Raw genomic sequence first — 18,497 nt, forward strand, 5'->3', positions numbered from 1 at the left:
ATAAAGAATGGAAATGTGATCTACAAGCTATTAGTATGGTGTTGCACCTCTACTTGCATTAATAATGACATGGTAACAAAATGTGTAATGTTCATGAATATTTTTTAAATGATATGACTCACTTGGCAGAGCTGTTGCTGTTCTACGGCATTACAGAACGGGCAATTTATTTTTCTACATAACAGAAAAAAAGAAAAGCCAATGGAAATAAAGTCTTCCACATGCCTCTTTCCTCCATTGAAGAACATCTGGCCTGCAGAATGTTATGTGCAAGGGGCACATCCCCAATATTGTGTATGATTTTGTGTCTGTGGTTTGTACAGACATATGATTTACTTACAGCGTAGCTTCTCCCAAGTTGAAAAAAATAACACATTTCTATAGAAATTCTGTTTTTAATGTGAAAAGTTATGTGTGACAAGTGTGCGCGGCACAACTGAACACGCTTACAAACATGTATCAAGTCGTAAAAGCAAAAGCGACAAAAAAGAACATGATTTAATTTCCACCAATAAATGACAAGGAAATAAAGGGTGTGCAGCATGGGGAACATATTGATTCGAACAGCACACAACTCCTATTCTGTGTATGAGATTCATTGAACAAGTCTCATCTCAAGCACAGATAAAAACAGTTCACTGGTTGAAAGCCTTCAGAAAAGATTTCAAATGTGTTCATGTTGTTGTTATTACATGTTTTCCTTATTCATAACACGACTGCCATCATTGGGTATAGGGCTTTAGAATTATGATTGACTTAAACATTTGCATAGGTTTTTTTTCGTTTGTTTATTCATTTCACTTTGACAAAAAATGGTTCTTGAACTCCTAACTCTGAACCTACTGTAGTGGACTCCAAACCTCCAGAGTACTATTGTGAGCTTCAGTGAAATCAAAGGCAAGTTGGGAGGGAGCTGAGGTTGTAAGAACAGGTCACTAGAGTAGTGTCAGTCTCTGCGTGCCAGCCCTGAATGTTCCCTTTTCACAATAAGAACCTTGATTAACATCGGTGCTAACCCATTGCACAGAAGCTTGGCTATTTGTCTCTTACTCTTCATGCCTGACTGACTGCTGTGTGCCTGCGCGCGCACGCTCCGCCCCCTACTCACAGCCTCTATTCAGCCTCCTAAACAAACACGATATCCTTTAATCACAACCCGAACTGTGAATACCGTGTTGGAGAAACCCTGGAAAAGAAGATGAAGAAGTATTTTGGATTTTTCTTCGGGGTTTCATCACTATAAGAAAAAAAAAAAAAAAAAATAGCAAGGTAAGTGATGGAAGGGGGCGGTGGGTACAAATGCAATCATGTGCGGAACATTGACATCGCTTTGCTATTGTCTTCAGTTGCATTCTGTGATTTCAATATTGTTGTCTGTGTTTTTGTCTCAGAAGTTTTTTTTTTTTTTTAATTATAAGGAGTCATATAATTAGTTTTCTTTTTTTGCGACAAAGAATCTGCAAAAGTGTATTGTGTGCGTGAAGTAGCATCACTTTGTATAATTTATTGACTATACAGAAAGCTGTTGAACATTCGATTGCTTTCTTTCGGTGCTGTATATATTTATCACTGAAAGAAAGAACCGAATCTTTAAAATATCGTGCAAACACATTTACATTTTTTTTAGCCTAACTATTTCTTGTTCTGTATATTTAATATTGAGACGCATAGCATAGCTGTAGTGTAGCTATAGGGAGCACAGTCGCTTTCAAAATACATTTGGGATTTCTCATCCCGTTTGGTTTGGATGAACGGTGAATTCTACGGTATAGGTAGCATGGAAATTCGAGGAAATGTGATAGGTATGTCTGTGTGTGTTTGACTTCATTAAGTATGCTATGTCTTAAATTTTAGCCTATACTCTTACAAAAGGTGCCTTGGTCACCAGAGGCTATATTTTAAATAACTTGAGGGGGAGGTATATGTACCGTTGCATTGATTTGTAGCTTTAAATGAAGATGGATGGAACCCCATGAGTGAAATGAGCCCTTGTAAAATGATTTTTTTTACCCTGAAATGGTTGCCCTATGCATTTGTAATTACAAATGGTTTAAATTTAAGGTATTCTAAGGAATTTGACTGGGATGCCTTCGCTCCAACCTAAAACAGAAAAGCCTCCAGAACACAGTGCTGATCAAACACCTTTTTCTTTTCTTTCTGAATTTAGAAAGCAAAATACATTGTTTTGTTTAAATTTCGAGCCATGTTTATTTGAAAACAAAAGGGGGCTGTTTTGTTGTACATTTTTGTACAGTATCCTGGCTTATACATTTAACAGCATGGACAGTTTCTGTTTATGTTGTCGCGAGAGGCTTCTCAGTTTTGACATGTTTGAATGAATCATTTTATATAAGAACCAAGTAGGATAAGGTATTTGGTTGAAACTATTACCGTCATCACACTGCTGTATACTTTTTTGGAGCTCTGTGCAGTATGGAAAGCAATTTCAGCACCAGGGAGCGAATTTCCATAAGGGCTGCGTTAGTACGCCAAAAGAACAGGGACAGAAACAGACCTGGGCAGTATTCAACTTCAAAGAGACATATTCAACTTCAAATAGACCATCATTTAGTAAAAGTAAAACGACATATTTAAACAACGTTGCCATATTTGTTCCAAAAAAGACATTAAATTCACGTTAGTGATTTCAACATTAGATGTTTTTTTTTAACGGTTTGCTTTGATTAATAGTTTGTTTGTTTTTTGTCTTAAAAAACAAAACACAGTACTCTGGATCTAAATTCGCCAATAATCTCTCATCAATCATTAAGAAATCCATTTTTTAAAAGCCAATTAACACAGACCTCAGCTGTTTAAATAGATCCTTGTTTTTTACTGCACTTTTATGGAGCTTCCATTTACCATTCACTGATCTGTTTCATTTTGCATTGGGTGTTTACATTATGAATGCATGCAGTATACAGAAATATGTACTGTATTATCCCATGCTAGGGATGCATATTGATGTCACAATGTGTATGTCACAATTCAGACTTTTACATATAGGCCTACTGTATCAAGCCCTTTCATTTGTAATGAAACTTTTCGGGGCATTCTTTGGTAAACGTAAATCAATACATGTGGGTTTTGCATGATTTGTGATTTGAAATAGTGTTGATTCCCTTCTGTGGATACTTGTCTTGGCTTTCAGTAAAGAACAAGTAAGGAGCTAGACTGAGGCATAGAAGATACAGTACAAGCCATAATAAATACTGTACCACCAAGAACCAATGCTCTGCCTGCAGTATATCACTTCTTTCTGTGTAAAGTGTTGGTTAACTAGTGTTTCAGACATATTACTGGAGATCAGGGTGAGAAGAGTTCCCTAAAGCATTGTCACAGCCTTCAGACCAGGTTATCAGATCAGAAATCTTTTTTTGGCCCTGCTGTCAGGAAGTGTTAACAGCTGACAATTGTTTTAAACATGTCTTTAGGCTTACATCTGCTAGCATGCTGATAGAAGTAAAGCTCCCATTGCATCGCCACTCAAGTTTTACTATAAGCCTAATCACGTGAACAGTAGAGATCACAAGAACAGGTGCTGAAAACCAGGAATTGCTTAAGACTGCTATGCTATGGGAGTCTGGACCATCTTTGGAAAGTTGTTGCATTGCATGGTGCAATATGTAGAATATTGACAGAATAGAGCCACACTCGTGGCATGTGGAAATTCCTATTGTCATGTAGATTATTATGCACTCAATCAAGGTCCTTCCCTCATACCTGTGCAAGGTGTACTAAATCTGCAAAAAGCTCTCTCTAATTTGGTGCTCAGCACCTAAAAACATGACACAGGTTTTGTGTGGTAAATTATAAAAAAGCTTCACCTTCAAGATGTTGCTCACTGAGAACATTTTATGTTTAGTTTTACAGTAAAAGTATGAATGCCGTTATCAGAGGTGCTACAATAATGATTCTGTAAGCAACAAATTAATAAGCATGCACATTATTTTATATAAGCTTCAATGATATGTACAGTGATCACAGTTATTTTTGTATAAATACAGCATCTGAGTCTGTCACAAGGAACTGTAATGCAATTATGCTTATATGAATATATTTAAGGGAAACAAGATGAATGCAAATCATGTTTATCTCTTGCTGTTCAAATGACTGTCGTAAGCAAGATCATCTGTGGACAAGCTTGGTGTACTGATCGCCTTTCTGGGGCCATCGGTTATCTAAGCAAAACGCAATGATGTCTTCCTTGCTGTTTTTTGGAAGATAGGCCTACTGTTTTAAGTGCAATCTGTTTCCTAGCAACTAGAAATGTTATATCTTGTTCTGCAGTGTGTTATGTTTATGTTTGTGGTGGGAAGATGGTGAATGCCTTCACCATGTTGGCAGCGTTGTCAGTCACTATGCCTGAAACTTTGTCAGCCATGTTGTAGACTTCAGTAGTCTCCTCATACTAGGGCTGTCAGTTAAGCCTCAAAATAACAATTGATTAATTGGGCACACAAAATATTATCATTTGAATAAATATCAATGATTGTACCATTTTCGGTGCATTCCTCTTCCTGTGACTATTATTTTAATTCATTGCAGTTAAGTGAAAGCTTGAGCACAACAATTGAATGCGAGGGGTAATTACGCCTTGGTAGCGTCAGGACGAGAAAACAAACAAAAAACAAACCAAACAACATTCGCAACAAGCATAAAGCAAGATTAACATACTACAGGAGTGTTACTAAAATATTTATTCCAAGAAGATTACAGTACTTTGGAATGTAATCTATATAAACTAGATACGAGTTTATGAAAAACGTCTTTTTTTTTGTTTATTCAGTGGCAGCTGCAGCATCATGCATTGCATCTTGTTAATACTGTACCACCTAACCTTCACTATGTGTGAAATACAATGCAGAAATCCCAGCCTAGAACATAATAATAAATTAATTTACTTACCACAAATTGCATACCCGCTAGCTAATCCTTACTCCAAAATTACGTTTAACATCACTGATTGTTTATTTAACGTTATTGAATATTGTTAAATATTCATTATAACAGTTCATTTTGAAACTCTAAAAGCAGCACAAACTATATACAGCCAGTTTTCTTCAATGTGCACAATTTATTTACAGGCTGTTTGCCAGGAATACAAGCCTGTCGTCCTGCTTTGGATACAAGGTGGTAAGCTTTTTTGTTTTGTTTGTTTATAGAGTGAATTTATACTGGCAGAAATACTGTAAATAGCAAGGTAGGGCGTTCGGTGCAGTTTCATTGATAAACTTAACTAATGTTATTAACTATGCACGTTACAAAAATTAAATTATTGAATCGATTATCCAGTATTTATAAAATCGATGTATATGATGAGGAATGGAATCCATTGAAAAATCCATTTTCGATTTAATCGTAGCAGCCCAACCTCACACGTTCTGCAGATGTTCTCTGCAGTATGCGGGCCCCTAATACACAGACAAGCCAACATGACAGTTTTTAGTGTGTTGTCCACGATGAAGTGGCCTGTGATGCCAATAAAGGACCTCATATCGCTACTTGACCACAGATCTATGGTGAGGTAGATGTCCCTACCCAGGTAGATGTCCCAGGTAGTGAACCTGTATTAGTTATTATTATTTATTTCTTAGCAGATGCCCTTATCCAGGGTGACTTACAATTGTTACAAGATATCACATTATTTTTTACATACAATTACCCATTTATACAGTTGGGTTTTTACTGGAGCAATCTAGGTAAAGTACCTTGCTCAAGGGTACAGCAGCAGTGTCCCCTACCAGTGATTGAACCCACAACCCTCCAGTCAAGAGTCCAGAGCCCTAACCACTACTCCACACTTTACACAAATTTGCTCTAAATATTTTCTACCTGCATCATGAAATTCACTAATTAAGCATAAACACACCAAACATTAAAAGTATAAATTTATCTAAGAAATGCAGACATTCAAGATATGGATTGTCACATAATATACTTACTTTTAGGTGCCTTATGAAGTTGGAAGTAGAGACAGGTGTTCTGCAATGTTTACATGTAGCACAATGGTTTCCCTCTTTGCTACCTTCACTTGGCTCATGAAAGTGATTGAGGTCTTTCTTGACATTGTGGCACTTAAAGTAAAGAGAACAATGTTTAAATCATCAGGTAAAGTTCATGGTCAAAAAGCAAGCAAAATGGTCTTTATTCCGTTCCTCAGTTCCGTGTCCAGTCCAGGGTCAATCACATGACCAGGGTTCTCGTTCCAGTCCAGGTCCAAAATCCAAGCAATCCTTCAACTACTCTCCAAATCCTAACACTCCCAGTCGCCCTCCTTGTCATTCCAAAAATGACTCACTTGTAAAGATGTCAACAAGCAATTTATCAATAGAAGTGGCAACTAGTGATCTGCCTAGCTCGGGCTCCTCTTCCTTGTGGAAACTTAAGCTGTAATCAGCTCATCAGTCCTGACACCTGTTGTTGTGATTGTGTAAATTACATACAGGTGTGTTGACTATTGAGCCAGGCTACACTGGGAATACTATTCCTTGGGTTTTTTTTAAAGCAATTCAGTGCAATAGTTTTTTGCAAAATTGGGTGTTGTTCAGTGCAATTGAAATGGAATTGATAATTCCATTCACTAAATTCAATTCAATTCCAATTCCAAAGCTTTGAGATTTTTCTCAATTCCAGTTTATTACCAATTCCACACTGGATCACAATTGAATTCGAATTGACCTCTGAATTTCAATTCAATTTGGAATTGACCCCAATTCTGTAAAACAGTCAAATAATGCTAAAAAGTAAATCGAGATTTACAAACATCAACCAAGGGAGCGTCCCTCACAGTACTGGGCAGGTCCATAATTTCGGTGCAATATAGCAGAAACTTTTTTTTTTTCTGAATAATGGGTATAGAAAGGAACCTGGCATCTTCAGATCGGAGTGTCTGATTGGGGACGTATGGTGTTAAAAGATATTTAAAGTAAGGTGGAGCAAGGCCATTTAGAGCCTTACAGGTTAATAACACCTTCAAATTATTATTATTATTATTATTTATTTCTTAGCAGACGCCCTTATCCACATTATTTTTACATACAATTACATTATTTTTTTTTTTACATACAATTACCCATTTATACAGTTGGGTTTTTACTGGAGCAATCTAGGTAAAGTACCTTGCTCAAGGGTACAGCAGCAGTGTCCCCCACTGGGGATTGAACCCACAACCCTCCGGTCAAGAGTCCAGAGCCCTAACCACTACTCCACACTGCTGTCAAATCTATCCTAGATCCTATCCTAAGACAGGAAGCCAGTGTAGAGATGCCAGCACAGGAGTGATATGATCTTGTCTCTTAGTCCCAGTTAAAACTCTTGCAGCAGCATTTTGTACAAGTGTGACTAGAATGCATGAACAAAAATATAAAAACTAATAATGTAAACCAAATTAGAGTTTACTGGAGATGTGTGCAATACAATATATTACGAAGACAGAAGAGTGTTTTAAAATTAGTTTACTCTGACAGTGATACTTCTAGCAAAATGTTTTCAAAATGTGATACACCTCCAACCCCGTTTCTCTAGCTTTTTCTGTTATACCAGAAAAAAAAGATACTAATAAAAAATATTATATACTATAAAAAAAAAATACTACAAAGATACAAGATCATAAGACATTTTATGACGGGAATGAGCTATTCAGCCCAACAAAGCTCACAATTTTCCTGAAAGCCATGTGGCTAGCAGCTTGAAATATAACAAGGTATTATCGCTAATTTATTCTACACATTCATATTAAATAATGGTAGAAAAGTGTTGCTAGTTTTCTGGTATTGCAAACAAAAAATACAATTCTATTAAAAAAAAATCTTACTTTAAAACTAAATAAACAAGCCTGCTGTGTAATTTAAATGTATCTTATAATTTAACAAAATACATACCAACAGAGGTGATTTTTTTTTCTTCATAACAACTTTTTTAAACAATTCACTGCTGCAAGTCGTTCTTTTGAACCTTGACAAAGTCCATCATAGTCTTTTTGTTCACAATTACTGCATCAATCTCATTATATATTTACTTTATATCTGAGGGCCCCATTCATCCTTAATGAAAATCTATTTATTTTAAGGCTACAACCCCTGCCTCTAACTGTTATCATTCAGTTTTAAAAGGAAACCCTATAAAAAGGTGGACATCCAACATACTATATTATATGTAAATGTATTAAATTGAATCTCTCGATTACAGCACCTGTTCAGTGCATAATTCAATACAGTTTATGGCCAGATAGGTGTACAGCAGTAAAAACGATCATCAAATTCTGTACATTTACATAAAAGGTATAGTTTAACAACATCCAATCTAACAGACCAGGTCTAGAGCTGTTTTTTAGCTTCGGTCTCTTATTGACTCCTGACAACCCCATGTGCGACCTGAATACATTGTTGTAGTTTGGGGTCATGCAAATTAATCCTTTTTACATTATCAATATTAAAAGTAAGCAGTAGCATTTTAATTGTAGCCAACTGTAATCATGTTGTAATTATATTCAGCTTCAGAAATAGTTTACCATGGTGGAATGCCTAATGAATTTTCTTTATAATTAGATTAATGTTAAAGGAAACAATGTATATCTCTATATTTTGTTTTACAAATGTGCATGGATGCTTTATATACAGTATATGATGGTTTAAATGTTTGTTTTTTGTGGCTGTGTGTGTGTTTTAACAGATATACTTTTAAATAATGCTTTTTAAGCACCTGATTAAAAGTGTAGCAAGTCTAAATATGTATCAGCATGTTCTAACTCCAGTGTGTTTAAATGTAAATGAAAAGTTTCTAAATTAAATACATGGCATGACAGTAAACACATGTGCTGTAGATATAATCAGTTAGTTTTACAACATCTTTTCAGTTTTGATTAAAATGTGCAGTTCTTACTGTTACCAAACAGGATTTTTTTGAGCCCAAAAGACCTTTGACAGGCTCGGTTTCTTCTGCTAATTTACGGAATGGGGTTAAATCTGCCAGTAATCACAGGTGTGGCCATTACCAAATTAGGTAATTAATGCTTATTGGGGTGTGGCCATATGTATAAAAGTGGGAGGAGAGAGTGAGTGAGTGAGTGTTTGTGCTCTGATTTTTGTATTGGTGTTCAATGTGGTAGTGAAGGCAATGACCAGCCTACACAGTTATTTTTTTGTTCCTGTTTTTGTGTTTGGTTTTGTTAAATAAACGTGCTCACTAGCACTTAAACTGTAGTGTAATGTCTCTGGGTCTCTTTCCTGCCGGTAACAGCTTGGCCCGTGGTGCTACCCTGTCACATGCAGTTCTCTAGGTAACCATACTAACCATGCTTAGCCCAGTAAGTCAGCGGAGGCAGGGACCTTAAGGATAGATAGTTACAGGAGAGGGGTATTTATTTGGAGACGTTAAATAATAGAAGTAAACTGTAAAATAGTATTTGCCGTTAGGTTATGGAATGTACTGATGCGATTGGGAATGAATGTGCATACTGAATGTGTGATTAAACTAAAGTTTATTGATTGATGGTCGCTTAAATACAGAGTGAGTTGTAAACAAAGAAGGATTAATAGATAAAGTGCAGTGATCACTTGTTCCTGTATTATGGTGTGTTGCCAAAAAAAAATGGCAACCTTTCAATCTTGCATTCGACAAGACGAAAGGAAGGCTCCCGCGGGCCGCCAATTGAAGAACTGCTGTATGGACTTTTAAGGACAAACAAGGGACAATTGGCCCCTGTCCATCAAGTCTGGCCCCCCCATCTCATATAATTAATTTCACCTTTATCAATCATTCTGAAAATGTAGAGGTAACTTACACAAGTAAACTAAGAATAAAAATAAACTAAAATATTATTTTGGCAATAAAACTGCTTTTGATTTGCAAAAAGCTGGTGTACCTTAAAAAAAAAAAAACCTCTAGAATCAGAAGTTATATATCGTCATTTGAAACAACAACTCTTAATTGAAATTCATCTATATTTTTCCTATAGTGTCTCTTCTTCCACATACTGTAAAAAAATGTTGAATACTGCTTCATGATAAACAAGCAAGGCATTTTACACTCCACATGCCAACCTGAGTATTCATTTGGCAGGAATTTGAGTCTGGTCAGGTGCTTGTGAGTCTTAGCAAGCGCTTGTACCAGTGTTGGCATACAAATATGTAAAAAGAAAAAATGCGAAAAAAACAAGGTTATTTAATTATGAACCAGAATGCCATTCAGTCAGGATGCGATTGCAACATAATACACAAATGTATCGTGCGGGTAAACTGGAACACTGCCGTTAATCCTTTGGCAGGGTTTCACTGCCATGTAAACCCTGTGAAAGATGTGGACAATGCACGAGTGTTGTGCTATAGCTATAGTTCAACTTCTAAAACCTCATTTTAATTGGAAGACAATTTCAAATAGCCTAATTTTATTTGTTTTATGACAAACTAGATATTTTTGACTGAAATGCTATCAAAACTGTCACCTAAATATTAAATTGATACATTACTGTTATTGTAAGTACTGCATACCATGTTATTATTATTATTATTATTATTATTATTATTATTATTATTATTATTATTATTAATAATAAATGTAGGATAAGATCGTCTAAATTTCATTTTCAGAGTGAATCCCTAAAACAAATTTCGATCAAACATATCTTGTTCGCCATGAACAGTTTGAAACAGGCTGTTTGTTTGTTTTTGATTAATATTGAGTTTTGGTAAGTTTAATGTTGAACTGAGAAATTCTAGCACAGCTAGTGAATTGAAATACTTGAAATTCGAGTTTCTAGCCACTTAACACACTCTAGCGTGCAAAACACATAATGGCTGCTTAAACAAATGGGGTATCGCACCCACCAACATAGCAGTTCCTGCTGCAGAATGTGACACATTTAGAAAGCAGAACAAATGTAACCACCTAGCATAATTAAAATGGATTGTTCATGTCTTTTTATAATCACATTTAACATACTATAAGCCAGGGTATAGAATTTGAAATTGACAGCAATATTTGATCGTTGTGCACCTTGATTAGGGCACACACAAAGCTTTGATCATGCAATTTCTAACTCAAGGGCTTTGTAACAAGAAACTTAATATAATTAGTCCTCAAATCGCTAAGTATCAAACTCATAAACATGTATTCATGAATGTTTTCATATACATATCTTCTATAATGGAAATAACAGGATTATGGACTTGCCATCAGATATTTTCTTACCAACATAAAAATGCTACATTTAGTTAGACATATCAGGCCAAAAGGATCATTAAAGAAATAGTAGGCCAAAAAAATTTTGACCCAAGATTTAAAATGTGTTGTTGACTCAGAATAGAGTCCAGGGTCATATTCAGTAAACATTGTGCTACCATAGACCTAATTGAATTTGTAAATTGGATGTACTGTACAAAGATAAAAACAATGAAAGTAACCACTTGTGCAGCGTTAATGAAATCATCCTTTCCTTTAGGGGACTGAGAATGGAAGCACAGACACATAGATTTAAATGTACTGTCATGTGGAGTGCATTACTCATTTTATTAAATATAATACAGAATCCAATAAAATATGACCGTGTGAATTATACATTCTGTACATTATTTCCAAGGACACGAGTGGAATACTGGTTTGGAACATTCTATTTCTATATTATTCTAGAAGTGTAACCTGGATAACCTGTTCAAACTACAAAGTCTAATCAAGTATAGACCCCTGGGAAGGCAAAAACAAAGTACAATAACATAAATCAGTTAACTGTTGGAAACTGAGGATGACAGTCCTCAAGAGGGTCAGATGACACGTCTACTACTTCATCTTTCCAGATGGGTCACAATTAGAAGTGTTTCTAAACATCTATCAGTTCCTAGTTTTTCATGCAATTGCCCCACATTATTGGTTTCTCCAGACTTCCAAATCCCATTCAGAAGCTGAACTTTGAGCCGAAGCCACATCTTTGCAATGCTCATATGTCCAAGGCATTATAAAATGTCATTCTTCTGTCACTATTAGTTCTGTATAGCTCTACTGCTTACAAAGTGGAATGCTTCCATAAGCCCTGATATCCTTGATCCATATCACACTTGAGCTGCTTACTTGAGTGGCCAAGATACATCCAAACAGCTGCTTGTAACTGAAAAGTGAAATTGACAGAAACCATTGGAGGATTTTAAGGTGATTTTTACTTCATTGGAGTGTGCAATTGTGTGCACATTTTTTTCCTCAAATTTGTGAAAATTCACAGGTAAGACCTATTCTATCATGAAAGAAGCCTCTTGATGTAAGTGTTTTTTTATTGATCTGTCCAAGGCCTGTTATAGGTAATTGTGTCTGTCATACTGTATAAATACTGGTTGTGCATTGATTGTTTTCAATCTTGATCAGTCTTTGACATTTGTTTTGGCCCTGTTTAAAATGCTGTGTGTTTCTCTTTTAGACTCCTGTATACCTCAAATTTTAGTACATTAAAAACTCAATTGAAAAGTATTAACTAGAAAATAATGCAACCATTGCTTTCAGTTTCAAAGATATACTTACAGAATTCTTGTATGCCTATATTATTTTAATAAATGTTCACAGTATGATTAACAATAGCACTGTCAGGCTGTAGGTCAAGCTGATCGTTACTCCATCACGCAGAATGCCAGTTTAAAAATTGTGTGCCTGGATAGAGAGGTCCTGGATACTGCACTGCTGGTTTTTACAGACACCCGAGCTGACTATGTACGACTTATCGCCAGCGTAGCCTGTATTTGTATTTATGTGTTTCATAATTCTCGTAGGCATTACATTATTACTATTATAATAATAATAACCGCCCTTCATAGGTGTTAAAAATACATATAACAGCTTTAATGTTATAAATTAAATGGTAAGTTGTTAACATATTATTAATATTATTTTTATTATTATTATAATAATAATTTATTATTTTTAAAGTTTTATATTTTCCCCGTGGGTATAGTTTCTTTCTCATGAAACAACACAGCTAAAGCCACATCTTCTCCACCTTTGAATCTCTATTGCTACTCTGTTTGCAGAAGCCTAAACATGCGTGATCTGGTCAAAAAATCCGCTTTTCATGATCCGGCTAAAAATGAGCCGGGATCCAATCCTGTTTTTTTTTTTTTTATCCCATAGTACAACCATCCTCAGCACTGATTCCAAGTGCATTTACTTTATTACTAAGTACTATGGACATTTGGAAACTGGACAACTCACGTAAAAGCTACATGTAAATCGTATATAAATGACTTTGTTATAATGATATTGTTCAAAATCATCATCATTAAGTCACAATTACAAAGCTCTGAATCTCATGTTAAAATGTGACATTTTCCAAACAATTTGCATGAGAGAAATCACTGACTGCATACACTTCACATACTTCTCCCGCTGCCTTCTCCAACCAGTGACGTGACAGGAGGGATTTCCAGCAATGGCGGATTACAGTTTGATAGACCTCGGAATTTAAACAGCTCGTTTGACATATACTGATCAAAGCAAACCCGAGATTACATTGCTTTCTCATCTATTTTATCATTTACAAACAAACCGAAAAATGTTTCCTATCCCCTTTAACCCACTGGAGTGCTGGGATCTACAAGGTAAAAAAACCCTGATTTCCCAACTGATGCAGAGATGTGCTTTCAAAATCTTGAATTAACCCAGTGAGAAATAGTACTACAGTAAGGATATACTTAAACTAAAATCAATACGTGCTAGTGTTAAACTGCTATATTTCTGCACTGGGAAAAATAAAATTGCATTTTAAGAAATACACATATTTATAATGTGCGAAGCTGTATAATTAACAGAGCTCCACATTTATTTTCTATTTTTCTATAGTGAAAAAAGCCAACTTAACTGTAATTTACATGCAATAAAAAAGGAGAGCCTCGAGGATTGTTTATTTCTATTGGGAGCATTCGTATCTGCAGCTTTAGAAGGAAGCAATATGCGTGATGATTGCAGTTTAATCCCATTGTGCTAAAAGAAATGTATTGTGTTCATTCTGCTGTGTGTAATTGTTGTACTCTTTTTTTATTAACTTACATGATGTGCATCTGTGGATTCGACTGATTGGCTTTTTTCTTAAAGATTTATTATACAAGGATTTTATCACATTTTAAGACTGCCTGTTTTCATTTTCCTAGGTTATGTTTACACAAACACACATGAAGTCACATATTTGTACCGTTTACTTAAAATCGATTGCATCTAATTCGGGGAAGTTAGGGATAGAAAATAAAGGTCCCCGTTTAAACTGACTGTTCTGAAAAGTCCTGTTTAAAAATAACAGAATAGTAGTTTTTTGGTCTAGTAGTGATGTGTTGAGAACATATTCAAATGTTTCCTGTTCCAGAGTGCTTGATTACTATAAAACAGTGACTACATCCATCCGGTCGTCAATGTGTTTCTGCTGTATAGAGACAGTCCACATGGGGTTATTGTCTTCATATTTGGTATACCACAGTATACTGAGTTTAGTTACTTGTGCATTCACTGCAAAATTGGGTAAATCTCTTGACATATCAACTTTACAGATCACATACTTTTTAACATATTCATTTTACTTACATTATGCCTTGGGATTTAAATAAAAAACAATTTTGTATTTTTTATTTAGATCATTATTTAAGTAAAGTGTCTGTTGCTGTGGAATGAAGAGACAGACCGAGATGGATTTTATTTTTTGTTTTAAAACAAGTCCACCAAACTGACAAGTGGAGGACTGAAGAAAAAACTTGTTTAATTTTACATTCACATCACAGCCACTTTGACAGCTGACAAACAGTTCTGAGGCTTACTGATTTTAAAATTCTAAACAGACTGTGTATGGAATATAGATGGGAGAAAAATTATCCTTCAGACTTTAACCCCTTCAGTGCTAGGGGACGTACAGCGTACGTCCTAAAAATATACTCCTAAAGTGCTAGGGGACATATGCTGTACGTCCTCCCATTTATCGCACTGTCCCACAGGCTGTGAGTAGCCGATCGTTTAAAAAATTTCACGGAGTGTGTGGGAGGGTTTAATCTCTAGAAATATGTGAATGGTTGATCAGTTACGTCATTTAAACAGTGGGTGATTCATGTCTAAATTAGCCTATAGGAGTTATCTGTGTTATTCAGTCTGGAATCCAGGAAGTCGAGTCAGCATACTAAAGTCTGTATTATTATTTATTTATTTATTTAGCAGACGCCTTTATCCAAGGCGACTTACAGAGACTAGGGTGTGTGAACTATGCATCAGCTGCAGAGTCACATACAATTACGTCTCACCTGAAAGACGGAGCACAAGGAGGTTAAGTGACTTGCTCAGGGTCACACAATGAGTCAGTGGCTGAGGTGGGATTTGAACCGGGGACCTCCTGGTTACAAGCCCTTTTCTTTAACCACTGGACCACACAGCCTCCTATTATATTGCGGATCGTGCTTTAATCTGATCAGCTCGCAATGGCTACAACATTTAGGGGATCGAAAGAGCTATTTAGGCAAACTCGATCATATTTTTAACAATTATTTTCAGAACTAAACAATCACTATTGTTTGCTGCAGGCTGCCTTATTTTGTACCGCACGCAATCTAGTATATGTCAGTGGCACAGTGCCCTGCAGGCTGTGAGTAACCAAACGCTTCCACAATTTTAGGACATGTGTGGAAGGGTTTAGTCTCTCAAACTTTGTGAATGGTGCACCGGTCACATCTATCAAACATGCATCATGATTGATGCCTTAACTAGCCTATAGGATTTATCCTTGTTGTTCAGTCTGGAATCCAGGAAGTCAAGTCAGCAACCAAAGTCTGTATTTATATAGGATCGTGCTTTGATCTGAGCAAATCGTGATGGCTATTTTTGGCATGTTATTTTGATGTTATTTTCAACGTTATTTTCAGAACTAATCGATCGCTAGTGATTGCTGCAGTGTGCCCTATATTGTACCAAATGTGATGTATATCAAAGGCATTGCCCTGCAAGCTGTGAATGATCAATTGCTTTGAAAATTCTAGGACATGTGTGGGAGAGTTTAGTGTCTTTCGAAATACTGTAAATCCATAAATATTTGGTGAATTACACTTATAAAACCTGTTTTGGTCCAGAAATGTTTGCGACCTGTTGCAATATACAAAGCATGTATTGTTAGTGGAATTTGATATTCATGCAAAAAATGTTTGCAGTTTTTTTTCATACGCGAAAAAAAAAAACGTTTGCAAATATTTATGGCTCTACAGTATGTGAATGGTGTACCAAACATAATATCAATAAAAACTGGCTATAAGAATTCTCCTTTTTGTTTTTTTTCTAGAATTCAATTATTGTCTGGAAACTAGCTAATCTTTCATCACTGTGCCGCGGTGTGAGTTGAGCGATTGAGATTGCTATAACACTGAAGGAATCAAATTACTTAAAAATAATTGCTTATTCAATAAATAGACCTGAATACATTTCTGTATTTTGTACAGCTCTGTTTGAGTGTTCAGAGGTCAGAGTTCTTTTCACAATTCTAATACTTTTTTTTTTTTTTTTTTTTTGGTGTGAAATGCTTGTGCCATAGTATTATTTCTTATATATGTGCCAACACCGTCACAGTTCATTTTTATTATATATTTTTTTTTCTTATTGTGTGAAGTTTATTTTATTCATTGCTATATATTGCAGTAACTACTGTAAATTAAATTTCACGCAAAATGGTTGCGACAGAGGAGGTGGCAAGGATGATGATGGAAACTGACAGTGACTCCAGAGTATGACCCTGGTCTGATTCCATCTGAGTCTGGCAGTGACTTTGACTCCAGTGACACCCCCAGTGATGTTACTGAGGAAGAGGATTCCCCCTCTTCCACGGAACTCCAGTTAGAACTCCAGAAAATGAGTCTGAGGAACAACCTGCACTTCCCAGGAGGCAGGTATAGCCGGACATACCAGACTTTATTGGTACTCCAGGTCCAAAAGTGGATACTGCTAGCTTCACCCCTCTGCAGTATTTCCAGCTTTTTCTCACAGATTACCTGTTGGAGCATATGGTCATCATGACCAAAAGGTATGCTGCCCAATTCCTACAGCAACAAAGAGAGTCTGCAGCCACATGCCCGTGCCCACAAATGGAAAGAAACAATTGTCCCAGAACTGAAAAAGTGAGAAAAGAACGGGCCCCAAAAAGATGCAGGGTGTGCGCAAAAAAAAAACAATATATAGTTTTCCTATGTTTCCTAAAGACATGTGAGAAACTTGACTTTGAAATGATTCAGTCCCAAATTCAGGATAAAACTGTAGCAATAGCCCTAGCAGCGAAAGGGTTAAGAAAATGTACTGCTGGCTGGCATACTTTTGAGTTACTTCTGTTGTATCAAGAAAAAAAAAAAGATAAATATAAAAATACTTTCTAATAATGACCTCTTCCCTGTGTCGTTTGGACAGTATCATTTGAAAGGTATCTTTTACTGTTGTATCACACTTTGAACGTTTTAGATTCATGTGTGCCATTTGCAGAGGACTTGACCAAAACAAAGGAGGAGGCAGTGGCCTGCATTTTCCATTTCTCCTTATGACTAGGATATATCATAGTAAAATGAAGGGTTAAAAGAAGTGCAGATGTCATGCTGTTACAAAAAGAGTAGTTGATCAAACTTAATTAGCGGCACTTGTCAGCCATATTTTGGGCACTAACCACCAATTGTATCTTACTTGGCTGAAGTAAGGAACCAGACCTGTAGTGTGTTGTATGATGGGCCGGGGTTAGAAACTAACAATATTGTGCTACTAGTCCAAAGGAATAGTACCTTTTGAAACTTGCTAGTCCTGATGTGAAGTGCCTAAGTTGGAATCAACAACAACAGTTGGGGTCCCTAAAAATAGGCTTAGATTTTATTTTGCTAAAAAATAAACACCGTTATAAATTGATTTACATTTTTTTTAAACAAAGAACCTTCAAATACACGCTCATACAGATTGATCAATCACCTGTTTGCACCTTGTTACTGAGCGACTAGTGTACTGTGTGCTGAGAAACTGACACTGACCGCACCAGACAGGATGACAGAGGAAAAAAGTCTCTCAGCTGTGTCACTTTGCCGACCATGAAGCTCCGCCTGGAATTGACACTGATCACACAAATAAAATGTTTGCTATCTACAAAAATGCTGGCTGGCTATGAAGTACCAATTTAAAGACAGTACATTTCACTGTAGCCCTCGGGATGAAATTGTTAGCTAGGTGGCTTTTTTTTTTTTCATTAGCAGTGGGAGAAAACCGCTTCAGCAAGTACAGTAGAATCTGCCAGAACTGCTGAACCTACTAGGTTTAGATACAAATGAGAGCATAACAAATACAAAAGAAAAAAGAGGGAAACGCAGATCTTTTCAAGAAAGCTGGAAGACTTTGTATAAATGGATTTTATATTTTTAAACGCTGCAACATATATTTTTAATCAACATACTACAATAATGTTCATTATGGTAATTGTTTGACCTTGTTCGTACAACCGGCCCCCTTTGTGAGTTTCTAACCCTGTGGGCCTTGTAATACAA

The 18,497-nt window shown here is 36.0% G+C and overlaps 1 protein-coding gene across 2 annotated transcripts in view; it reads left to right on the forward strand.

Moving 5' to 3' along the window:
- Positions 1–1,095: 1,095 nt before the first annotated feature.
- LOC117420796 (phospholipid phosphatase-related protein type 1) overlaps positions 1,096–18,497 on the forward strand; it is an 81,740-nt gene continuing 64,338 nt past the window's right edge. For both annotated transcript variants that reach the window (XM_034918318.2, XM_058993800.1), the window contains exon 1: positions 1,096–1,269. The gene's annotated coding sequence lies outside the window, so the exon portion shown is untranslated. The remainder of the gene's footprint in view (positions 1,270–18,497) is intronic.

The sequence above is a fragment of the Acipenser ruthenus genome, chromosome 2 (assembly GCF_902713425.1).
Source record: "Acipenser ruthenus chromosome 2, fAciRut3.2 maternal haplotype, whole genome shotgun sequence".
NCBI lineage: Eukaryota > Metazoa > Chordata > Actinopteri > Acipenseriformes > Acipenseridae > Acipenser > Acipenser ruthenus.